This window comes from Mixophyes fleayi, chromosome 4 (genome assembly GCF_038048845.1).
Source record: "Mixophyes fleayi isolate aMixFle1 chromosome 4, aMixFle1.hap1, whole genome shotgun sequence".
Lineage (NCBI taxonomy): Eukaryota > Metazoa > Chordata > Amphibia > Anura > Limnodynastidae > Mixophyes > Mixophyes fleayi.
In genome coordinates, this window is record NC_134405.1 from 258,117,828 (window position 1) to 258,145,707 (window position 27,880).

The 27,880-nt window shown below is 38.4% G+C and overlaps 1 non-coding gene across 1 annotated transcript; it reads left to right on the forward strand.

Annotated features, from left to right (window-relative positions):
- Positions 1 to 9,764: 9,764 nt before the first annotated feature.
- Positions 9,765 to 9,836, forward strand: LOC142156268 (small nucleolar RNA SNORD50). Its single transcript, XR_012692334.1, has one exon. It is a non-coding gene; the product is annotated as a small nucleolar RNA SNORD50 (small nucleolar RNA).
- The last annotated feature ends 18,044 nt before the right edge of the window (positions 9,837 to 27,880 follow it).

Here is a 27,880-nt window from a genome sequence, read left to right on the forward strand (position 1 = left end):
GGCCACGGTCCGCACATGCTGCAATCCCAGCCCGCCTACAATCTGTGCGAACCCTTTCTTCCCCAACCCACCCCTGACTTTTTCCTTCCCTACATATTTGTCTGTCTGGCAATCTGTGTCTGCATCTCTGCTACCCCCTTTTTACCTCCACCATTTGTCTGTCTGTCTCTGTCTACCACCCACTCTATCTTCCCTTTGTTTTTGTCTCTCAGTCCCCAAGTGTGTATCTCTTTCTACCTCTGCACCCCCCTTACGCCTTTGTAGTTCTGTCAACTTTTTGTGTGTCTGTTGCTTTCTTTCTCCACCTTTATTTGTCTGTCACTCTGGGGGCTTTTCAATTACAAGCAATAGTTCCATAGTTGCCATGCCCGTCCTTTTGTCGCTCAAATTGTAGGCAATTATGGTACTGATTGTATGATAAAATATGCTTAAATACACTCACTTATTGTGCAGGCGAACAAAAATGAGCAAATTAAGCATATTTTTTGTACCATGACCATTACAACAAAAACAGACCTTTTGCTCATAATTGAATTGCCTCCAATTTTGTATATGAGCCAGTGTATCCTTATCTTTCTCCCCATGTGTGTATCTTCCCCTCAATTGTCGGGCAGTAATAGTGGCCTCTGCCAAAGCACACTCTTTACTGCCTTGTCAATCACTACTAACAAATCTCAAACCCTGCATCGGAGAACGTCATCTTGGCTTGGCCAGCTCAGGAGAGAACATAAAGTTAACAATAGATACAGAGAGGAAATATTGTATAACTTTTATTTATGTCAGTGTATGTACTGTATTTGTATATATCACATTTATATTATTATAAATATATTATTTTTATTTTTTGTGATTAAGAAACAGGTTTTCCGTTTTAGTAGTTAAATATTATTTAATAAACGTTATTATTTAAATGAAAAAAGTTTTTTTTTGTGCGTTTTGATTACACGGATGCCACTGTATTCAAATATTTCACAACTTATTGACATTCAGTTGAGCAAGGCAGAGGAAGATTTGAAAACAGTTGTTTAATACCTTTCATTTTTATAAATAAAAAAAATAAAATATTTAATACATAATTTAATTTAAACAGTATTGTATATAACAAAAGCTTTAAACCAAGGTGGTACTCCCTGGTGCTACTAAAGCAGGGAGTACCACCTTTTTGCTCTAAACTTCCCCAACATGGATTATCACCAGCGTTAACCCTATTAATATATAGGGTAAAATTTCTGTTCACCCTTTGATAAATCATTACCTGTATTCTATGGCTAAAACCACCTTTAAGGTGGGGGGCTAATAATTGGTGGGAACTACTTATTTAATGGTTGGATAATAGTGAAGATGGGGGAAATTTCATGGTTGAGTAATGGTGTTGCCTATAAATTTAAGGTGGGGTGATGGAACTATTTGTTTAATGGCAGAGTGGTTTGAGTGTATTTAATTAAATGTGGGGCTAAGTTGAGGGAGAAGAAGACCTATTTCTAAAATGCTAAGAATTAATCCACGTTTAACCTAATTATTAAATGTGGGTGCTAATCATTTATTCACAGGGCTCGTTGGCATGAGAGTGGTTTAGAGGGTACACCTATTTGCTTTCCTTTCCACAAGGTGAATAGTAATCTTTTTTCCAAACAGGGCCCCAACATTCCAGGATCCATCAGCAGCACCAGGTAGTCACAGCTGCAAGAACAGGTAGAACAGAGTATCACAGTCTGTCAACTGTCCTGGGCCAATCCTGATTTAGAGAAAATGCTGAAATGCTGGGGATTTGTCCCACTATGACAGGGGGACCCCCAATGCTGTGGGTGTCTCCGATATAGTGTGAACAGTCCAGCTTGTCAGTGCCTGGTACTGGTTTACAGGTTTAGGCATTGCTGCTTACTTCACTCTGGGGGGGGGATTAGTCAAGTCTGCTTATGGAATATTGGCAAAAGTGATCCAGTCTTAACTCACCATTTTACCCACAATGTGAATGTGTTTGTCCATATGAGCTTTGTATTTTAGTTTATGAAATGATGGAGTGGGAACATGGCTACCAGATTTGATTAATTAGGGAAGTGAATTCAGATTTCTACACATGCCAGAGAAAATTAATCTGTTCCTGTAGTGAAATTAAGGGGTGCCAATTATCCTAGCACTGTCCCTGTTTCCAATAATAAGATTTCTTAAGTTTTTATCAGAAGTGGGGCTGGTGCGCTGCTGCGTGGATAAAGTATTTTATTGTGACATCTCATTTTCAAGGTAGAGGCCTTTCAGCCTATGATTACAGCACATGGCCCCCTACCTCCTCTCTGAAGGCCCCTACGTCTTCCACACCTGGGCAGGTCCCCCCTCCCTTCCTCCGCACTGCGGTATGCTGTACTCTCTCGGTCAAATGCCTCCTTCTTGTGGCTATGACTGGGGGCACAATTGATAATGAGTTGTCAGGGAACTCTTCAGCACTGGTGACTTGAACCGCTGCTTCACCATGGCCATCTTATTTTAGTTTTTTAGCATAAAATGTATTAGTAACACACACTCTGGGCACATATATACAGGGACAGACACCCGGGGCACACATATAAAGGGATAGACACCCTGGGCACACATATACAGGGACAGGCACACTGATAACACATATTCAGGAACAGGGATCAGGAAGTTAATAATTATAAAGGGGTTACTGAGGGGTTGTTATGATGAGGCTAGAGTTAATGATTTTAAGGAGGGGTTTATTAATGATTAGGGGGATGGTATTGTGTGGTAGTCATGAAAATGCTCTTTGAGTTATTTAGCTGTCACTAGGATGCTCTCTGTATTTTGGTCATAAGAATGTTCTCTGTATTGTAAGGCGGATATTTTTTGAATAGTTCATGCTAGTGTGTTTATTAGTGATCACAGTTATATTTAAAAGTATGTAACTAACCCTAGGAACTCCCTGCTGCTGGATTTAGCAGCTCCACTCACATAACTGACATGTATACAAAACCCTCTGGTGTGTTGACTCTGCCTATTTGTTTTGCTCTGCTTACCAATGTAATGCTTTAGCTCCGCCAACTGTTACATTCTCCACCTGTTGCTGCTGTAACCTGGCCTACCATTGGGTATTGCATTGACTTTGCCTAAAATCGATGTGGCTGGGTTTTAGGCAAATTATCGTTTACGCCTTCCATTGATTTAGTCCTGCCACTTTCAGAATATTTTCCAGGGCCACTTCAAGTTCCCAATCTGCCCCTGCATGTGTGAATGCATGTGTAAGGAGAATAGTACATGTACATGTGTCTGTGGAAAATAGTGCATGTTTGTGTATATGGGACATAGTCCATGTGTGTTTGGAGCATAGTGTATGTGCGTATTGTAGGCAGTGTATATGTGTGTATGTTTGTGTATATGATGCAAGTCGTATGTTTATGTGAGTAGAATGCATTCAAATCTGTATTATAATGTGTGTAAGTTTGTGTCTGACACTGAATTTTTATATTCTCGATATCAATAAATGGGAAACAATTTTACCCAGGCTCACCCTTAGCCTTAAAATTGGGGCCACTTATCCCAAGCCTACAATAACCCGCGTCCCTTCTGGGCTGACGGAACACAACCAACTATCTCGCCCCCTGGGATGGTGCCTGTACTGAAACCAAAGCCCACTCTTCAAAGTGATTGAGGTTCAGTGATAACATAAATCAAATGTCTGTGCTTCCACCAGGCATAATCCACCAACTGCTCAATGTTCTCCGGCAAAAGACAAACAAGATGATGTTGGCATCCAAGCCTCCAACGGAAAAATGTACTGGACCTGCAGCAAAAATAGCACACGGCAACCAAGCCACAGGGTATTGGAACCTAACATCACATCAGGGAGGGGTACAATGAAAAAATGCCCTCGAACAGGTGGTGGAACCTGCAAGGAAACTCACAAACCCCAAACCTGGGGGTTGTGATAAAAACATGCCTCAAGCTGGTGTTTGCAACCAAAGCACCTGCAAGGAAACTCCAAAAGCAAGGAGAATAAAAATATGCCTCAAGCTGTTGCTGGCACCCCAAGCACTGGCTCCAAAATCAGGGGGTAATAAAAAATGCCTTAGGCAGGTGTTGGCACCCAAAACATCTGTGAGGAAGCTCCAAAACCAGGGGGGATACAAACATGCCTTGAGCCCATGTTGGCACTCAAGCACCTGCGAGGAAGCTTCAAAAACCAGGGGGAAGAAAAACATGACTTGAGCAGGTGTTGGTAGTGGAGCTCCAAAAATAGTGAGGGAGGGCAGGTAACTTGTCTTGTAGACTAGACACTTAACATTATAAGACAGGTAAATATATAATGTGACCTCCCACCATGACACAGCAATGGGCATACCCAAGGTTCACTTTGCCTGCTAACTTTAACCCCATAGAGAGGGACAAATAAAGTTACAAAACACATACCTCAGCTTTGAAATTCCCTCTGGCTTAATTCACATGGAACCAGGGTGCATTACAGTACTGCAACTGTGACTCGCCAGGTGTCATATTAACACTTGCAACAACTTCACTATGTTTTATGAAACAGACAGATTTCTCTTTCCTTTATTGATCTTGTCAAGTACTATTTATCTTGTTGCTGCACAATATTATTGACATAATCTTAACGCACCATTAGATTGATTTGTCAGAGGATCGTTTTTGAGGTTAGCACATGCATATTTCTTAATGTACCTTTTAACAAGTTTTATAAAGCATCACTTAAGATATCGTCCATCCCGATTTTTACCATGATAGAAATACAAATCATTAATTGGTTTGATGATTTGGTAAACCAGTAAGAAACCACCTGCAATACAGCAATATAAAAGAGGTGGTTGCTAGAGGCAAGACTGCCCAAACAACATGCTATTTTAGCTATTATTCCATTTATAACATATGAGCAAAAAAACATAATTACTGCCTAAAATGTCCGGCGCTGCCTCCTCCGTGATTGGCCGCCCTTGGTCTCGAGAGGGCGGTCCCAGCGGTCAGTGTATTCAATTACACTGATGCAGGCAGGCAGCTTACAGCAAATCCAATGCTGTTAGCTGCCCTGTCAGTGCACCTGCGGAGCTAAGCTTAGTGTGGTCATGTGAGATGGTCATGTTATTGATTTGGCTAGGGAGAGTTATTGAATTGACTGGGGGGGGTGAGCAAGTGAGTGGGTGGTTAATGAAATGGATGGTGGGGGTCATAAACCTTCTGGTGGGGGTTGATAAAAATGGCTGGGGGGATGTAGTGGCTGGCGGGGGGAGCTGATGAAATAGCTTGTGGGGGCATGAACTCTGTATTTTGTGACGGTGACTAGAATGCTAAATACTAGACAGTCAGGGCTGGTAAATGTTAGTATATGATTGTAAATAATTTTCATATATTTTATTGTTTATATCTGTACTAGGGGGTTGTTTTATATGGTAATCATGGAATGATGTGTGATGAATCATTCAGGGTTTGTTAAAATTTTTTACTATAATACAATTTTTGCACATTTGAAATACAGGACTCCAAGTTTCCAGAAGCCAGCCAACTGACAACGCTCCAAGAACAATCAAAAGAGAAGTAGTCAGGTAGTCTACGCTGCAAGATCAGGTAAGGGATGAAGTGCAGAATGAAGTGTGTTTTGTGTATTATTATTTCACAATTGTGTGTATGTATGTATGTGTATATATATATATATATATATATATATATATATATATATAAATGTATATATTCATACATTGGTTGGGGGTGGGGGCGTCAACTGGTGTAGTAGCCTAGGGCGGCTGTGACTCTTAATCAGGCCCTACATATGAGGGGCCGCTATAGACTTATGATTTACCTTGGCAATTATTATTGATTATGGTTAGAAATTTAATTTATTAGATTATGGGGTATTTTTTACTTTCATTATATTAAGACGGCAATAATATTGTATTATTATATTGTAGTGGATAAATGAATATATGATTATATTACGAGGAAATAATATTTGATTGCTAATGGCTACAATATTAATAATAATAATAATAATAATAATAATAATAATTTATGATGGGGAAACACTTATTATATGGCATTACACGTGCCAGGATGCACTTGTACCCATGTGTATGCTGACACTTGTAGTGCTACATGTGTGCAATATAAATTTTAATTTTACCTTACATGAAATATTTTGATTCATAATATGTCAGAGACACAGAGAGCCTTCACCTGCAGCCCCAATGAGCTTCTCCCAATCAGACTACTACCATGCTTTGTTATTAAGCTGAGAATAAGGCTGAAAAGGAGCTGCCAGATTGAGAACCATGTGAGGTCCTCAGCACACTGCAAAGAGTTCACGTAGCACCTCAGTGGAGCAGGGAGGGCAGTGCAGTGTGCTCTACCTCCTTCCTCTGTGGGCTCCATCTGTAAAAGTAAGTGTGGTGGCCGAGTACTGATGGGATTTCCTTGCCTTACCTTGTCCTCCAGACACGAGTCAGGTTCTTTTTTGGTCGGATATCCGGTGGTCAGGAGATAAATTCTTCAATGAAAGGGACAAGGATTTGACAAATAACTTGGGTTTATTAATAATGCGCCACTGACCCCTTCAACTCAATGGTAATGAGAAAATATTCATTTGATCAACATAGAGCACAATAGCATTTAACATATAATAATAAATCAATTTTCAGGTAAATCACTTAACATTAATATTCAACTAAAACATTTGGTGCACCAATATTATCCCTGGTAACGTTACCATATTTTACACTCAGTCCTGGGTTGAACTGTGCACAGGAATTTAGTAGAAGTGCTGCACGTGGTTGGGGCCCATAAATTACTTTTTCACGCCAAATAAACTGATGATCTTTTGTATTGCACAGTCTCTTTTGTGTGTATTCACAGACCTCTCTATTTTCTCTCCTCTCACACTGTTCTCAGTACATAGCTCAGTCTGTTTAGTGTGATGTCACAGATCTCTATACTTCTTATTTATTTTCAGTACTTTCCTTTTTACTCACACCTCTCTTTGGCTCACTTCTTATTTTCTTCTCTTCTTACACTTACTTCACTTTTAATCTGCTTATATATCACTTTGTCCGATTTTCATTCTGTCCCTATTTTTCTCTCTCAGTCTATGCAGACACAGGGATCTCTCTCCCTCAGAATTCTAGAACTTTCCTCTCCCCATTGCCTTCTGGGAGTTCACAGTTTTTACCAAAGTTAGTGGACTTGTTGCTAATGCCACACACTCCTCCTTCTTTTTACTCCCGGCAACCACTAACCACTCCCAACTGTCACTTCTCCCTCAAGAAAATATTTTTTTTTTTAAAAAAAAATCTTTATAAACACTTTTAACAATTAACAAATTAAATTAACAAATTTAAAACATATAGATACATCCCAGGGTACTCAGATTTTGGGGCACCACATAAGTACAAGTGGTAGATGTTTGAGAAGGCATGTGGGAGAGAGCTGATGGACATGTTGGAAAGTCTGATGGGTATATGGGGAGGTCTTAGAGTCATGTGTAGAAGTCTCAGGGGCATGTTGCAAGGTCTGGGGGCATGTGGGGAGGTTTTAGGAGCATGCAGGCATCTAAGGGGCATGTGGGGACAGGAGAAGAGGTCCGAGTGGCATATGGAAAAGTCTTGGAGTAGATGTGGGGTCTGAGGTTAAGTTGGTTAATCTTAAGCTAAGTGGCAGTCTGAGGGCATGTGGGGATATTTTGGAGTATGTTGGAGGTCTGAGTGGCATTTTGGTATGAGTGATGTGGGCTAGCAAAGGTCACTTTCAGTTTTTTTTTTTCATTTTTTGAAAATACGGTAATGTGCATCCCTTTCAAAGGTTGGTGGGCTGCACGTACGGCCCTTGAAGTATATCAGATTGCCCCACCCGCAGCTTCTAATCCCTAACCCAGTTATCTACCATTAAGCACCCTTCCCATCTTCCTCTCTTTTATTTTATGTATCTATTTGTTATGTGGAATGTGGGAATGCCTTCACAAATTCAAATTAATTACTTAAATTGTATACTTCAACTGCATTGTGAAGATCCAGGTTACACTTTACTTCCTGATATTAACTTATCTGACTAGTTTTCTATGAAAAGTCATTCAAATCTCAATTGACGCTCTGCTATTATTATATATTACTTTAAATATTTCCACCCATGGATGTAAGGCTTACTGGTGTATTTGAGTTTGCTCCCTTTTTAAATATTGGGACCACATCTGTCTCGTGCCAGTCTGGTGATATCAATCCCATGTAAGATCCCAAATGCATGAGGAAGCATCTTTTTTTGATAAATAGACCTCTTTGATTTAGGATTTGTGTCTTTCTTTGTTAAGCTGGTTACTCTTTTACATACTTTGTTACATTCATTTTATTTAAGTAATGAATTCTATCTTCTCTCTATTTTGAAAATCTTAAAACCTATTTCCTCTGGGAGAACTATCAGTTTCATTATCCCAATTCATATGTGGATAATTAAAAGCACACATAATGAGAACTGGACTTTGTTTTCCCACTCTTTGTATTTGCAGTAATAATTGAATTCCAGTACAGTCTGTTATGCTTGCTCACATAGCAAACTCTAATCAGTACTTATTGGTTCTGTTACCATGTATAACTACCCATAAGGTCTCTGCATTGTCACCTTCCTCAACGTAGTCTTTCTTCAAAATTGGTTTCAACAATATTTTACATATAGTAAATCCCCTCGCCCTTTACTTTCTTCTCCTTCCTTCATAGATATGATAAAGCCTTCCATATTCACTGTCCAGAAATGATGATTGTCGAACCATCTTTCAGTTATAGACAATATACTCTAAAATGATTATATATGTTCAAGCATCTCTATTTTGTTAGCATTTGATTTGATAATTTAGATATTTATTTGGCTGCTCTTATTATTAACCACCTCTGTACCTCCTCTACTATCTCCTCACCCCCCCCTAATTCCTCTACAATTATCTGTAGCCCTGTCACTCTGTTCTGCTGAAACCTGAATAATAATGCTGAATAATTCGCAAAGGGAAAAGAGACGAAACCGGTCGTAAATAAAGGTAATTATTCACTTTGAACCATATCGCTGGTACTAAAAGCTGAAGACTTTAATATAATCTCGGCGAAAATGTGATTGAACAATGACTAGGACCTGACTGTGTGGTTGCATGGAGCTTTGCATGGAAATATGCACAGTGTAAAGAGTGAAAATGTGACTTCAGCACTATCCTGTTCATTCATTTTACCTTTTCCATTTATCTTCTAAAATTAGATTTGAGAGCAAGAGAGTGTCAGGAATGTCTTTGCTACATATATAATGTTTTTATTGTATTACACCTAAAAATGTGCTTAACCATCTAAAATTAAGAACAGCTTATTTTTTCAAGTGGATGCATAGCCCTCAATCAGCAAGAGAACCACCCGAACTGCACAGATTTTTGCAAAATAAGCAAGTTCATTCAAAAGAATATAGGTAAAAATATCTTAAGCAATGTGAGAGATACATGGTTTGCACTTTTGTAAAGTTACCTTTTTTGTCTGACCTCACTAATATGTGTCACACACACTTGTATTGGGCGATTAGTTGTGCCCGTGTATATGAACCGTAACACTGTTACTTAAAAAAAATCCTTAAGGGCTGCACTGCAAGATGAGAAATATAATGCTATGGGGCATATTTAATAATTAATCTAGGATTTGAAGCTTCTATAAACAGATACTCTTTAGCTTGATTTTCAGTAGGATGCAGAAAAAAACACCTTTTCAAATCTTTTATATTGATGAACATAAAGGTGGTCAAACTTAAATTTACCTGACCTGTGATGAGTCTATCCCGAACCTGACTTGTGTGATGACACACTTTATTATGGATCTGACTGCTGAGTTAATTTACGTGGTGATAAAAGCTAGGTATTTCAGTGAATAGTTGGGAGTATCTTGTATGGAGAAAACTATTTGGTTAGCTTCTCGGCATGAAGTGTATTGACATTGTTTATCCATAAAGTATGTGTTCCATATTTTACTGGCCATGCCCCTGTGTGCATATTTGTACAGATTATTTGCGTTACCTAGGAGACTGCAAGCAAGGCACTGATCCTGCCGTATAAGTCCAGTGGTACTGCTGTTTAAGTCCACTGATCCTGCCACGTCTTGAGCCACGTGTTTGTGCCTCCCACTTGTGTCGCTTAGCTTAGTCATCCAGCTACCTCGGTGCAACCTTTTGGCCTAAAAACAATATTGTGAGGTGTGAGGTGTTCAGAATAGACTGGAAATTAGTGGAAATGATTGTTATTGAATGTTATTGAGGTTAATAATAGCGTAGGATTGAAAAAAAAAAAAAAACCTGGATTTTAGCACTTTTTATGCTTTTTTAAAAAAAAATCAGAACCCAAAACCCTAAATCAGAACCCAAAACCCTAAATCAGAACCAAAACCTTTCATGGGGTGTTTTGGCAAAACAAATCAGAACCCAAAACCTTAAGCTAATCAGAACCCAAAACCCAAAACACTAAAAGTGGCCGCTGCACACCATTAAAATCAACCCAATTATAAATCCTAAACCTTCCTTCCTATATCAACTAATCAGCCACTTTTTAACCTCTCTTAACTGCTGCTGTCTTCCAGGAGCCTGTCAATTTTTCTTTACATTGGAGATATTGCCTTAAATCTCTGAATTCATGGTTGAGGAACTTACTTATCAAACTTTAGCACAGGTACCAATGTGTAGCAAGACTGCTGGGTGCTGTCTAGCCCTAACCAAGAAACTATGTTCCCAATCTGCAATATACCTAACCTAAGCAACCAGAAGACTGTAAATTTGTTCTTCATGGTCTTGGTGACAGATCACACTCTATTTGTCCTCCTACCAGCAGTAACTGCCTGCCATTGCCTGTACTCATATTACCTTCTGTACTGAACCAGCCATTCTGCTGGTTGCTTGAAGAATTATCCTGCTTCAGTTATTCTACTTCTAAACCAATATGGCATATTTATAGGGGGTTTGTCATGTCAGGACTATCGTCCTTGCATCTCTCTCCTCTACCATTTTGTATTACGATTACTGTCTACCTCATTATTCTGCTCTCCCATGTATCCACCCCCACTTCACTAGTGCCTTCTCAGTAAGTAGCAAACTCCTCTTTTCCATTAACTACATGATTGTTACATTTTAGCAGAACCAAAAGCTAAAATGCTCTAAAAATAATTATATATACAAACACATCAATATGATCATTAAGAAAATAAATTTGATCAATGACAATCTGATTTGTAATAGATTTGGTCATCTAGATTTGATTGTATCAGTCTGTCACTCGAACACATATCACTTGTTTAAAATTCAATAAATAATGATTGTATTAATACTTCAATGTGGTGATAGCGATTAACACTTAAGACACATGTTACTTAAAAACAGTTCAGAAGCACTTATATTCACTCATGGAATAAATGGGAGTGGTTACTTTTTTATTCAGCAAAGTGCAAATGACATTACGTGTACTCAATTCAAATCTCCACATCATAAATGGAAAAAGTAGTATATGTGCCCTTGCATTTTATCTTGATTACATACTTTAGGGCAGAGTCATCTTAAGATACCCACACATGCAATGACTATGTTTAATCGATAAGAAAATTAAATAAAATTATGTATTTGTTACAGCTAATTTAAATTATATTGGATTCATTATATGTTTTTATGTTGTTTCTTTTATGTTTAAATACAAACTGTACACTAGAAACCAATGATTGGAGGTCAGTTTACCCAAGGATTGTTGTACACTAGCCACCAGCATTTGGAGGTAGACCCAAAACTATTTATAGCAGGAAAGTAGTTTTAAAAGCAACTTTCTTAAATAAGGAAATTATTTTTAAGCTTTTCTCATTTGTAAGTAACCATAGTGTTATGTTTATGGAATTTGATGCCAATATAATTTACAGAAATTAATGTAAGATTATTATTTTTATTTTATTATTTGGGGAGGGGAGTTATCGGCAACACAAATGGTGAGTGGTGTACTAAATTATTAAATTGTAGACTCTGGAAACATACACACAAAACAATAAAATAAAACTATTAGCAGAACATTGTGTTTTTCTATGTAAGGATAAATGGGTTGATTTTAGTGTTGCAATTAACTTTCATTCCGATCAAAAGCAATGACCATTTGCAAATTACCACAAATTGTTATTTGAGCATTAAACATTCATGCCACCAGACACCTTAATATCATAGATTCAGGCTCCTGTCTTGGATTCAGACCATTAAAGAAAGTTATTATTTTAATACATCATTAGAAACCAATTAGAGACTGCGTTTATTGCAATCATACATGCTAAAATGGCCAAACCACAGTCAGTGAGGCAGAAAAGCCACATCAAAGTATAAGCTAGAGTCAACGTTATGCTACATTATAAAATAGTAGCTGACTGATAGGGTGCATTTTAGGAAGCATGAAAAGTTTTATTAAAAAATGTTTGTCTAATAGAAGCTGTTTAACCACATTATACATAGGGCAATCATGAGTTAGAATCTTCACAGCACAGTCCTGTTTTGTATAACTTGAAGTCTTTCAGATGAAAACCTTGTTTTACATGAATTAAAGCACCTGATGCACTTTCATTGCCCCAAACAAGAGGTGACTTTAGTATATGGAAGCTGGCAATATAGTTGCAGATTGTAAGAACACTGCACTGGCCCATGAATGAATAGTGGATTGTCCTTTAAAGGTGGTTTCAGGTACTATGAATATTTATAAAAAGAAATAAAAAGGTTATTTTAGAGTTTCTTAACTCAGTTGTAAGTTATGTGTTTTCATAACTTAAAATGTATTATGTATAATAGCGTAAAAAGGAAATTGAAGTATGTATATGAAAAAAACTTTACAAAAAAATGCAGATAATGCAAACATATTCAAACTGTAGTGTGCTTCTTGGGTCAGATTCATCACAAACTTAACATAGTAACTATATCTTTGGGGAAAAAATGCTGTAAGACAGGGTTTCCCAAACCCAGTCCTCAGGGCAACCTAACAGTGCAGGTTTTCTATATCTCCTTGCTGGAGCACAGGTGTATTCATTACTGACTGACACATTTTAATAGATCCACAGGTGGTCCTAATTATGTCACATGTGATCCAGAAAACCTGCCCTGTTAGGGAGCCCTGAGGACTGGGTTTGGGAAACCCTGCGTGTAAGAGATTAAATAAAAATATACCTTATATTGGTCACTGTGTGAGAATTGCTCAACTCTGTTGAATTTAGTCATTTTCATAAGTAGGTGCATGTGGCAAGTCATGTAAACAGCAATTTAAGTGTCCGTGCAGGAAAGCTGCATAAATACAGCATCTCAAAGTCATAGGGGTATTCAATTGTTAGCGTTAACGGAAAAAAACGAGCGCTCAAAAAATATTACCGTTTATACGGTAATATTGCGCGAGAAAAGCGTTAATACGGTAGTTTACTCGCGGAATTTCAGCTCGCCGGAGCTGAAATTCCGTGAGTAATTACCGTATTAACGCTAAGATTTTTTGAGCGCTCGTTTTTTTTTTCCGTTAACGCTAACAATTGAATACCCCCCTATTAGTTCTCTTTACCACAATTATTTCTACTATTAGTAATAATTATTTAATGCCCTTGCTAGTAGAGGCTAATAACCCTATTAGTCACTTTGTGAGTAATTGTCTTTCACAAACTTAAAAAGGGGTAAATGTGGTCTGTTGCACTTGCAAGTCGCTGGCCATCTCAATGTGAACAGCATACTGAAATTTATTACTGCCAGTTCAGGGCAGCATAGGTACAGCTGTACTACAGAAGATGAAATTCATACTATGTGACTTTGATTTGGTTTCCCAGATATTTTGATACTGGACATTAATTTTTGCCCACTGGCTTCTAATGGCTAATACATACTGATCACAGTATGAATTGCTCCGTCCATGTTCTGCCATGTGGTATATTATATATCCTTTTGTTTGCTCTAATATTTTCTTTAAAGCATGCTAAAACCGAATAATATGTTAAAAGTACAGACCCAAAACATGGTTATTGAGAGAATTCATAGACTAAAATTGAAGCAATCAAACTCAAAGAGATGCTTCAACCCTAGTCATTGTATCAAAAATCAATCTAGGAGGCTTCACCTAGTGACATGCTTGACAGGTATGAAGCTCACCCTCCATTGAGAGATGTTGACTTCATTACTTGATGATTACTACGATTACTAATGAAGCAGAGGTGCCAGGGCTGAATCCTAGTTGGACTGCCACAGAAGGTCTTCTTTCTGCCTACACATTTACAGTTTCTATCTGCTGCCTTTTCACAGCATCAACAGATACCATTTGTGCGTATACCATCGAGCTGCACTCCTTTAAATACAGTGTTGTAGGTCACCTAAAGGCCTATACAACAGTGATGGGAAACTTTAGTTGCCGTATGGTACAGCTCTTTAACCTTCAAAAAAGCTGCATAGTACCCTTATTAATTATTTGAAACAATATATTTAATAATAGAAAGAGACTTATCTGTAATAACATATTAGCTTGTATTTTAAACAAGTGGTTTGTGCTATAACAAGCAAATCTGACAATTTATTTGTTATAGCCTTCTGTTGCCCACCAGTGCTCTACAAGTGCCTGAGTTGCTTTTGTCTGCACCTCTTACCCATGAATCTCCACTTACAGTTTCTACATCTGTATTTTTATTGCAATCCAAATGTAAGTAAATTTTACCTGCCCCTTCTTGATCTATCCCTGGCAGAACTGCTCACTTTAATATGTGGGTATTTAACATTGTTTGTTTGTTTGGGCCCTTCTCTACCCTTTCAGTCTAGAATGAGATGGCAATGCTGAGGCAATAGAAGCTAGTGGGACATGGAGTGTACATGAGACTGGAGCTGGTGCATGCAGTGCTATCAGTTGGGGGTAGGATAGGCTATAAAGTAGATGCACTTAAAAATTGAAGATTGGAAGAGAATCTGCTCAAGAGTGGGGAAATGTCTTTTAGGTGGGAGTGAGAGGTGGTTTTTAGAGAGTATGAGAGGCGCAGGTCAGAGGATAATTTCCAAAATTGTTTATTTCATAGAGGAGCAGTTAATGATGACTTTGAAGGTGAGACATTTGAATTGAATTATCAAGGAAATTGGTAACCAGTGCAGTGATTTGCAGAATGTTGCAATATATGTTGAGCTGCAAGAGAAGAAGCATTTAGGACAGATTCTAGAGGGAAAAATGGGTGAATGGAAGCCAGATAGTAGGAATTTGCAGTAGTCAAGGCAGAAGATAATGAGAGAATGGTGTGTCATAATGACCTGACTGAGAAACAGGGGTATTATGACAATGTTTTGAAGGAGGAGGCGATAAGACAGCTCAAGAGAGTGGATGAGGGGAATGAAGCTGAGGGCAAAGTCAAGTCAACACAAAGGCAGTGGGTTAGAGGAACAGGAGAAATATTGATATTGTCAATGGCAAGGGGGAATAGAGGAGGGGTTGTAACACTAGGAGGGTGGAAAAATTGTGAGCTTACTTTTTGACATATTGAGCTTTCAAGTGAACAAAGAGGCAATTGGCACAAGGGATAAGAGATAAGGAGGTAAGTTCGGGTAGGAGAGGTATGTCATCAGCATAGTTGTGGCAGTGGACATATAAGAGACCAGTAGTATACAGTTTAGTAACAGTGAGTAAAACTGCACTATCAATCAGATAATGGTCAGAGGCTGACAGTGATTCGGACAGATTTATAAAACAGACAGAGGTCAAGGAGAGGCAGCATTCAAGGAGTAATCCAAATAACAGGCTAAGATTAAAAGATAAATTGTCCAGTGGCTGTGGGCAGATAGAGTGTGAGAAACTGTAGATGGTGCAGAGATGGGAGAACATGAGGTCCAGGCAGTGACCATCATGATGGGTAGGAGATGAGAACCACATGAGAACGTAAGCATGAAGAATTTATAGGGGGCAATGCCAGAAGAGTTGTTGATGGAGATGTTACTCTACCACCTTCTCTACTAACTTATCTACCACCTTCTCAAATTTTTCTTGAATAAACACCAATTTATGATTCATGACTAAATAATTCCAATTGTTTATATACTCAGAATATCCTCCCTGCTATTGTTTGCCAAGGGAAATGGCCAACCCCAACACCAATCCAAAAGGTACTATCAAAGCATGAACAGCATTGAAAAGAGCAATTTTCTAGATATACAAACTTTAATTACAATTATGGTACAGATAACCACACAGAAAAGACCCAATTTTGTTTAAAAACAAATTTTATTTGGTCAATATTTCAATAAAATACAAATAATAAAAACAATCATAAATGCCAGTAGTATTTGTTAGCAACTTGTTGAAATAAAATACAATTAAAAACAGGTAACAGCAGCTAATAGTTTTGTTTTTCTCTATGGATTAGATGATTAATTAGTTGAAGGCTCATAACACAGGACCTTTTCAGCAATATCACATGGATTAAATAATCCAATGCAATCTCGATCAGGAACTCTTTCATACTTAGGAGGCCAAACAATCCCCAGCAATGATATCCTTACTGTTCCCAGATATTAATATGAGAAGATAGGCATATTGATAAAAAAAATTAACGTCTTAATGGTATATCCACATATAATATTCAGTCAGCCGCAACTTTAATCAGGAACTCTATAATACTTAGGATATTGTGGAGATGCCTTGAGATAACTTCAAGATGTTACTTTTTGTAGGGTTCCAACTGGGACATTTAAAAACAAGTCGAGGTGACTAATTGAGCCTGCACTTGCTGGGGGGTGATATATATACGGAGCAGTTTCACTTTTGCTTTCATTAACCCTCTATGTACCCAAAGTTCACAAATCACTTCACACTCCACCTGAGCACCCTATAATGTCCGGTATAGGTACTTTATCTTTGAATCTGCCATTTTCTTTTGATCAATTTCTCCATGGTCAAATTGATATTATATTGTTTTAAATGTGAGTGCATATATTAGAATACATTAAAAATCTATTATTTTAAAATGTATCACAATAGAATTTGCCTTATTTTCATTTCTATCATATGAAAAAACATTGAACGGAGGGAAGATCAACATTACTGAAAAGAGTACTATAACTCACAATATACCATACACTAGTTTCTTATATATTTCTGGCAAGCTTATTACCATTGGGGTTAACACGTATGATTTCTTGAAGCAAGAGTCATGACTTATTCGGGAGACTTTAGACTTTCTGAAAGATTACATAATTTGTGCCTGTTTTTGCACACTTTGGGTGAGCACACTACAACTGGGGGAGATACATTGGAGACCCTGAAAAAGCTAATCAATGGATTATAATCACCTAATTTACCTTCTTGGGGCTCAGGTTCTATATGTGAATCACTACTCAAGTGACACATTCACCATGTAATAGATCATTTACAGATCATTTACAATATGTTTCTGTCTTCTACTTCTTTGTTAATGTCATATTGTGTGAAAAATGTAGCAGGAAGATTAGAAGAAACTGATTCATCAGATCTTTTAAACCATACGTATTGTTTTTGATTCAATATTCACCATACACCAGTGTTCTACCAGGCTGATTGTTTCTATTAGAGATATCATAAGGGCTGATAATACTTCATATTTATTTTTCACAATCATTCCTTTATGTTGCTGCTATTGGATGCTTGTTCTTTGTCTCATTTTCCTGCTTCCAGTGATGGCCGTAGTTTACTTCTTCTAGTGTGTGTTTGTCTCTCTTTGGATATATTGGATTTTGACCTTGGCTTGGACTCTGTCTGCCTCAACTATTGGATTGCATTCAGACCTTATTTGAACTCTGCCTGCCTCGACATGTGGACTATATTTTGTACTATTTTAGAACTCATCCTACTCTGACTTTGTTTTTGAAATTGACTTCTATTGTACACCATCCTTTCTGGCCTGTCTGGACAATGGTGTTTGATCTCTTTGGGCTTTCCTGTATCACTCCCTACCTCCCAGATACTTGTCAACCTAAACCTGCACTATATAGAGTTTAAGACCTGGGGGCACCCAAGTGCTGGTGTGCTGGCTATAGTTGAAGTCCTCTGCAAGAAAGTTCTGCAGTACTTAGAGTTGGCATGCCAGTATTGTAACAGAAAATGCTCATTTCCAGGGTTCTATTGTAAAAAATATGTAATTTATTCCTAACCTTAGAGAAACCAAATATGTGAAATAATATTTTTCACATTTTGAATACTGTGGTTTACATGTGCAGTGATTCATTCTGCACATGGTTTATATTATGTAGCCTAATGGTGCTAGATTTGAACAGAGCAGTAAAATTTGCGAAAACATAGTAACATCAAATCCTAATATCAGGACCCCTTGAAGAGCTAAAAGGCTAAAAATTGTGAACTGGAATGTCTTCAAATATACACCATTCTTCTTTACAGTTTGCAAGCATATACAGTAGTAATAATTGAAATGTAAGACTTAAAACAAGTCTCTCTCAAAGTACAATGTGAATATATAATTTTAATCAGCTCTCTATTACAATTGGATGTTGAAGCTTGTTTCATCAGAAACGCTATCTTGTACTTTGTACTAAACCGATTAAACTGAGTGGCACAACACTGATGGACCATTTAAATAATTTTCCTGCATGCCATCATTCATCAAAATATGCCTATGAAACAGGAACTCAATGAATCAACTGGCACAATGATCCTGTCTCTTGCTATTTTCTTTTAATACATTTTCTTTGGAATAAAAATGTAATTGTCACAGTTAAATATCAAACTAGAGTCACATAACAAATGAATGCAGACTTGTAATTAAACCAATAAAAGCACTTATTGATGAGACTGAGCACTAAAATCCAATTAAAAAGCAGGGAATTGAAAGACTAAAAACAGATTCTTTTAAGAATTAAAAAGAAATCAAAGTCATGTTCTTTCACATGAACACTATACCTAAAGGCTCCAATTATTCTGTACAGCAGCATGTTTTCACAGCAAGCCTCAAATCTGAGCACAAAGACAACTTTTGCAGTACACCTGAGGTGCAGTAGTAAAGGACACATACTGCAAATGTCACCTGTTTTCTACCTATTGTCACAAATTAGGGTTAATTTGCTAACATTGCATGACAATGTAAAATTTGCACTGGACCACAACAACCAATCAGCAGTCAGCTTTTATCTGCCTAGTACAAGTTCAACAATGGAAGCAATGATTGACTCTTCTGAGTATTTTTAGTGCAAATCTTGAATCTAGATGAAAGTAAATATACTGTACTGACACTCAATATACATTGCACCGAATGGTAGTTTACTAAACAATGTGTGAAGGATGCTGGGCTCAGAGGTGGAATTAGCGAGCTGTGGGCCCCGATGTAGGGAAGCGGGAAAAAGTGAACCAGGGCCCACAGCTCGCTAGTTCCTCGTGCAGCAAGCCCCATTATCTCCATGTGCAGCGGTGCACCGCACATGCTGCACCAATGGTAGTTTCGCCACTGGCTGGGCGAATATCATTTTGTGACATCATTCCCCTATTTTTGCCCAATGTCTGTTTTATAAGGAAAGTGCATGGTTTAGCATGTCAAGATGGAGGCAACTATGGGGGTGCAAAATATGGTCTTAGTACAAGAATGTGCCTCATATTGTGTCCATGTACAAGAACAAGGTTTTGTGTTGTGGGACAAAGTATTTAAATGAGTTTGGGGGGAGAATGCACATTTTGTGGATATTTTTTGGGCAAATATGGAACATCTTTTCCTACAAAGCAGCCAGCTTTTTACAAGTTATCATAGGTGTCATAATTGTGTTTATTATTTCAATGTTATACATTCAGAGCCAGATCAGGAACAATATGGTTCTTAGTGGCTAGCCCATCCTCTAGGATTAGCAACCTTCATGCAGGCACAGTGCGTGTGAGGGAAGAGTGGGAAATCTGAATGAAATGAGGATGGGAGTTGGGCTATTAATTTAATGGTGGAGTGTGGCTGGGGGCCAATTGTTTCATGATACAGTAGGTGCTATTATTTTATTTGGATGGTGTATCTATTTAATTTATTAGTGGGGCCTATTAATTTAGGGTGGGGTGATGGGACCTTTAATTTAATGTTGGTGTGGTTTGGGGGCTATTGATTGAATGTGGGGGTGAGTTTGGGAAGGAGGAGGGATTTTTATTAAATGTGAATAGGAATTATTTAATGGTGGCGATGGTTGCAGGAAATAGGTATATTTATTAAATGTAAATGCTATTAATTTATTGTCAGGGCTGTTTGTGGGTAAGAGGGGAAATAGTTTTATTTATTAAATAGGAGTGCTATTTATTTAATGTTGGGAATGGTTGGGAAGAAATAGTTATATTTTTTAAATGTGAATACTACTAATTTAATGGCAGGGTTGGTTGGAGGGAAAATGGTCTATTTATTAAATGTGAATACTATTAATTTTATTTAATTTAATATTTGGGGCTGGTTACAGGAAGAAGACCTAATTATTAAACATGGGTACTATTCATTTAAGGCCGGTGCTGTTTGGGGTTTTCTACATTTTATGTGCCTTTAGATTTCCCTAGCATTCCAGGATCTAAACAAGCTGCAACTGAACTAAAGACATGAGCACCCGCAGAAAGGGACAGTTTCAAGAACAGGTAGGAGAGAGCAGGTCAGTCTACCAACTGTCCTTGCTCTGGTGTGGCAGTTCCGAATTTGGATGACTGTCTCACTTAGTCAGGATTTGGTCTGGCTGCAAGGACATCTGATTCCATTTCCATTTCCATTTCACACTGCTCTGCTCATGAAGGGAGAGCTATGGGCACCTAACAGTATAACACACAGTATTGCCTGTTTATTTGGATAAAACCATATGGGCTCCCTTTTATTAAGTGCCCTGGGCCACCCAGACTCTTAATGCAGCTCTGCATGCATTCTGCAGTTTCTAAGATCCTTTTATGCTGAAAAGCACAATTTAAAGCATAGTCCGATGGAATAAAACATTAAAAAATACAAATGTGACACATGAAATGACATTCAAAAGTTACCTTGCCACCATCATTTTAACAAGCACAAAAAATGTAAATGTTAAAATTAATGAAGGGTGTTGTCCAAAAATGGTAACATGCAGAACAATAAAGTGATATTTCTCAATGTTATTTCATGAGCAATCCTGAAAATTGCTGTACAAAAGGACTTATATAGAGTTAGGAGCAAATTCAGTTACTGGGTGCAAAACAATATTGTGCCACAAGGAGAAATGTAAAATGCAAAAGCTGATTTATAGTTGTCAATGGTGTGTGGCCTAGCCCAACTCTAAAATGAAGTGTAAAAACAAAGCTAGTCAATATGGACCTGATTCAGAGTGAGACATACACTAGTTTTCATAGCATATCTTTGGCATTGCACAAGCTCTGCAAGTGAGCATATGCAAACTGCAGCTATTCAGAGCTGCGACTATTTTTCACTTACGACTTCTTACACTTGAAGAGGCATGATGGAAGAAGAATGGGGTAAGGACATGTTCGAGAAATTAGAGATTCAGGTAGGTATGTAGACCTAAATATTGCTGAAAAAGCAGTTTTATTTGCAGATGGCCAGGGGTAGGTGTAAGTAGCAGATGATGATGATGGTGATGATGAACACTAGAACTAGTGAACAGCTTGTAATTAGAGGTTTATTGAGACTTTGGTAGTCACTGAACCATAGATTAGGATTTGCCAAGCGTGTTGTAGCACAGATATTTATTTATTTTTGTATGCATGTTGGGAAGTTGTTTCTGCTATTTTTGGTAGGTTATTTAAGTTTAAATGGTGCTTTATAGCAATTGTGTTTGTAATATATAAAATAAAAGACTTTTCTACATGTTCACAAGTTGGGTGTATATTTTCAAGAGGAAGCACATACTACTTATTCAAACCTGGATGCATATTCAACTGAATATGACATACTTTTTTAAATGTAAAATACGCTTACGTTGAGTTTCACTATGAACCAGGCCTTACGTGTGTACAGAATGCAAGAGCATACAGTATTTGTGTGACATGGGCACACTTCATGTGATGCACACATCAATACCTTCTTGATTTTTAACTTTGCTTTTATTGTCAGGATGCAAAGTAATTTAGAACATAAAGTTGCACATACTTTTCTTGTGACCCTCAAGTTAAAGTAACAGAGATCATGTCCCCAGACACCGGCCACTGTCTGGCATTGGTCACACTGCATAAAAAAAAAATAGCTTAAATTGTTTGCACTCCCAAAGCCCTAACTTGATGGACAGATGATACTCCCGCCTTGCCTTTAAATGGGAGTTCTTTGCAGGTGCTCTGTTTAATTGCACACACCCTGTCAGCTGGCTGCTAGCCGTGGAAAGAGATACTTCTAACCATTTCAAATATGTTTGTTAAATCAATCTTTTTACTATTATTTTGCCACATATGTCCTCCACCTATGGTTATTTAACTTAGGTGTACTACTGTACAAATGTGAAACCCTGTTTGCAGCCTCTCTCTGCAGATTGTCAGCTAAATACCTAACTCTTATTTTAGAAGCCTATGGCAAAGCATTCCCTTTGTCACACTTGCATGCAAACATTATGTATTTGTTTGCATCCCTTGAAGTGCAACATAGTTTGCTGGCCTGCAAATTCTGCATCTCGGGTAAATTCTAACTGTATAGGATCCAAAGTGTTAAAACATAGGTCCATTCTGCAAGAGGAATTGTGTGCATGAGACAGACAAAAAGACACATTGGCCAAAATTAAATAAGTTTCTCATCCACATTTTTAACAAGCAGTAAATTACCTTTAATGTCTGATGAATTCTATATATGACTAGTAAATAAATTATAACTCCAATCTGTTGGCTAGTGTATTGCAAATCTCCCAATCTGAAGGTAAGTGTAGAATAGATATCACACAACCTGGCAGCTAGTGTAAAGCAAATCTCATAGTCTTGTGGCTATCAATGAACTACCCTTCGTCAGCTCTACCTCAGTGATAGAGCCACATAGTAAACCAGAGCCCCAGGAGCTGCTTGCTGCATGTTAATGATAGCTCTGAATGGATTTTCAACAACGAGAAAACCACAGGTTGGGCGCCCTGATAGTAGCTGAGTTTATGGCCTTAAAACTTGCAGCCTGTTATGAAGGGACCATTTTCCTATGGCATCAAGGTTGCCAAAGTATTTGTATATGTGATGTTTCAGGGAGTAATGTCAACTGCAGCTTTATCCCCATATTAGAGACATCCATCTGATCCTAGCTTTGGCATGATTGTTTTGATGCATTTTTCTACAAGTAAGATTGGCAATGGTGGAGGTACCACTGGACCATTACCTGTCAACATTACTTTTTGCAACATGGCAATTCGGCTCATGCACAGCACAGTTTATATTAAAAGTTGTCTCCTGTTCTCCTCTTTATCTTAGTTGCTCAGCCCATGACCCTGTAAACACCAGGGGGTAAATGTATCAAGCTGAGAGTTTTCCAGCGGGTTTGAAAAACCAATAAGATTCTAGATATCATTTATTTAGTACATCCTACAAAATGAAAGCTAGAATCTGATCGGTTGCTATAGGCAACATCTCCACTTTTCAAACCCGCCGGAAAACTCTCAGCTTGATACATTTACCCCCAGATCTAATGGTTGAACTATTCACTTTCACTTTGCCCCTACCCAACCAATAATTTTCATAGACATGATAAAACTAAGCTGACTGAAAAAACAGGAAATAAACACTATCGCTAAAGGATCATTCTTTCTTTGTGTCTATTTTTGTGTTAACAGGTACAGTAACTATATTGCATGTATTACACTATTTTTGTTTTTTGTGAAACAACATAGCTCATTTTTGTTAGAACATTTGTCCAATGGTTTTGCCAATAAATTCCGCCAGGATCACAGCTCTATAACTAAAAGTCTTGATATTAGCTGGTGGTGGAGCTTTTTCGGAAGTTAGCTGTTAGTGTTATATATTTTTAGAGACAGTAGTTAGACAGAACCTCTTAGTAAGTACTGTTGCATTTTTGGAGCTATCTAATATGAAAGCATTTTTATAGATATTCCACTGTGACACCTTTTATGTAGATGGGTAAGGTAATTTTTTCTGTCTGACTTATATGTAATATATAAGTAGATGGAGATGGATATGTCGATTAGACTGACTCTGAAAATTTGCAGAAATTCCACAATTTGTGGATCAATCCTAAAGTTTTTCCAGTTTCTCCCAAAATTTGCCAAATAATTTATGCAGCCTGGAAAATTAGTCTAGATTGCATGGACTGTAAAGAAACCAATCACCAAGGACCAATGTCACATGCCTATAAACTTATTAAATAAGCTTACATCCTTATATCTTAGATTCTTTCTGGATTATTCTAGTAGAAAACATCTGGGAATGCTATTATTTGCTACTATCACTGTTACACAAACTGTGACTTCTCAATCACCTTGCCCAGAGCTGTAACTAGATATTTTAGTGCCCTGTGCAAGAGAGAACACTGTTGCCTCCTCCCCTGCCCCCATCTAGGTGGAAGTAGACGCTGCCTTTCAGCAGTGGAGCACCACTGGGAATGCATAGCCATCTTATGGTGTAGAAATGCCCTGTACAAGTGCAAGAACATTCTCCAACACTGTGCTGCACTCTCCTACATGCTCTTGTAGTCTTGTAGTCTACCTGGTGCTGCTGCTGGTGTCTTAAGCTCCTTTGCTGCTCAGCCAGATATGAGTGATAGTGGTTAGATAATGGAAGCTGTCGCAATGTAGTACAGTTGAGATGGTAAACAGCAGTACTGGAACAGCAGGAGTTCAATACAGCCAGAGACTGAGAGCAGACTGCAGCAGCAGAGGTGACTCGTGGTAACAGCTGATGAGTCACAATAGTGGTAACGAGTGATAGCGATGTGCGAACTGGAACTGTCACTGAAGATGGTGGTAGTGGTACTGGAGCAGGGATAGTTCAACTCAGGCAAAGACTGAGAGCAGACTGAAGTAGTGGAGGTAACCCGTGGTAACAGCTGATGAGTTACAATTAGTAGTAGCAGCTCTGAGTGGTAGCGATGAGAGAACTGGAACTGTCACGATGAAGTACACTGAAGATGGTAGAAGTGGTACTGGAGCAGTGCTAGTTCAACTCAGGCAGAGACTGAGAGCAGACTGAAGTAGCGGAGGTAACCCGTGGCAACAGCTGAGGAGTCACAGGTGTAATAGCGGCTCTGAGTGTAGCGATGAGAGAACCGGAGCTGTCACAATGAAGTACACTGGAGATGGTTAGAAGAGTACTGGAGCAGCGATGGTTCAACACAGGCCACAAACTGAGAGCAGGCTGGAATAGCGGAGGCAACTTGTGGAAACAACTGAGGAGTCACAGGTGTAATAGCGTCTCTGAGTGTAGCGATGAGAGTACCGGAACTGTCACAATGAAGTACACTGGAGATGGTTAGAAGAGTACTGGAGCAGCGATGGTTCAACACAGGCCACGAACTAAGAGCAGACTGGAATAGCGGAAGATCCACAAGGAGCACAGGAACCAGAACCACAGGCTACAGGAAGTGAGCTTGAAGAACAGGCATCAGACAGGTGAATCCAGGAGCTTTAAATAGTGCTCTAGGAATGCTCAGCCAATGTGAAAAGGAGGGAGGTCCAGAAGTGCAATGGATTTGCACCTGTGCTGAACTGAGTATAGGTGAATGAAATGAATGAAGTTTGTCTGACGCTGGAACATGGCAGTTTCCAAACCAATGACATGCAGGTAACGGAGCAGGTACTACCTGCAGGACCGAAGCGTTGCAAGGGGTCAATGTGATGCCTGACTAGTATAGCATTTTAAACAAAACACTCAGTTACTTACCACATTAATACAATAGATTATTTAAATAATTACCTATCTGTGGAGTTTAAGTGTTCTCCCATGTTCCATGAGTTTCCTCCGGGTGGTCCAGTTTCTTATCACAGTCCAGAACATCGGTTAATTCACTTCTGAAAAAATGGATCATAGCGTGTGTGTATGTTAGGGATTTTAGAATTTATGCCTCAATGGGCCAGGGATTACTACATTCTCTCTTTACAATGATGCATAATATGATATAATGCTCTTTATATTAATGTGCTCTTTGCATAGTCAGAGGGAGCTCTCATATTCTATTTTCAGTGGTAATTGAATTTTGGGGATAAAAAAACTTAACTATGCCTCCTGGTACTTGTGTGAAGAGTTTATTAACCACTTACTACATATAGGGTTAGCTTTACTCTACCCTGGCCCTAACTCACCGTTGGTGCATCCATGTTATTGGCAAAAAGCAATATTCTGGAAGGCTATTACATTGTCCTGCACCTATCACATTAGGGGGTGTTTAGCCTTTTTCTAGCAAATCAAATGCATAGTGATTTAGAGAAAATAGAGGAATGGACTAAAGCCGGAATCATAAATTAAATATATAATACATATATAATACGGAAATTTCAAAAGAAGAAAATATATTGAATAGTGATGTATTGTCAACATCATCAGAGGAAAAGGGTTGTGCAGTTATATTTTTAGGGTGATATAAATGTAAGAAAGCAGTGGGATCATCATTATATACTTGGTTTTATAGGTAAAGGAATTACTATCAGGAAGCGGGAGGTTATATTGCTATATTATATCTGCAAAAACATTGATAAAAATTAGAGATGCTCAGGCTCAGTTCCTCAGGAACCAAACACACCCGAACTTAGGGTATCCGAGCACCTTCGCGCTTTTTCGGAATCAAAAACAAGGCAAAGTGTCATTGTGATGTTGTCGGATCTCGGGAGTATTAGAATCTATAAATACCGCCCACCACCGCGATCTAGCGCCATTTAAGAGAGGGACACAGAAGGGGTAGCACAGAGTATAGAGCAGTTGGGCAGGCAAATAGATAGAATTGAAAGAGGAGGGTTGTAGTAGAGTTCAACAAAGTAATCGGTGACATTCAGGAAAGCTCCATTACTAAATCTCATGCAGAAAAATACAAATAAATAGTGCTTACAGGGTTGATGTAATTCTGCAGTCCAATTCTATTGTATTATATAGGTAACACACAGAAAGGAGAGCTCCAGTGTTAAATCTCATGCAGAAAAATACAAATAATAGTGTTTACAGGGTTGATGTAATTCTGCAGTCCAATTCTACTGTAACACACAAAAAGGAGAGCTCCATTGCTAGTTCTCATTGCATAAAAATACAAATACCAGTGCTGTCAGGATTGGTGTAATTCTGCAGTCAAATTCTACTGTGTTATATAGGTAACACACAAAAAGGAGAGCTGCGTTGGTAATTCTCATTGCATAAAAATACAAATCCTACTGCTGTCAGGGTTGGTGTAATTCTGCAGTCAAATTCTACTGTGTTAAATAGGTAACACAAAAAGGAGAGCTGCGTTGCTTATTGTCATTGCTGAAATACAAATATTAGTCCTTGCATGCTTTTCTTCTGAATTTGCACCAAAAAGTGTAAAGGGCTCACCGTGTATGTACATAAACTTCACAACAACTTTAACATTCTTAACCAATAATATAAATAAACACACGGAGTCGTGAATAAATTGCTGAAAAATGAAGGAACTTTAGCATTAAGTTAAACTAAAACCTATGGTGGCGGAGAAAGGGCACTGCTGTACAGCTCCCAAGCTGATAACACAAGATACGTGGAATTGGCGCAAACTGCCGTACATCCACTAAATCATGGGGAACACATCCCAAACTATCGTGCGCTGAATTGGCGTCAGAGTAACTGCCCCCCACCTTCTCAACTCATGCTGTCCTCCCTCACCGTGCTGGACAGGGACCCTCCTCACTGAAGGAACAAAAAGGAGTTACCGTTGCCTCTAAGGGTACTGTGATCTGCGGCCAACTACCTTTGCGCCCACTAATCAGTCACTGAACGCAGTGCCTTCCTACGCAATACGTGTAATGAACACTACATCAACCAGGAGTGGGTGGG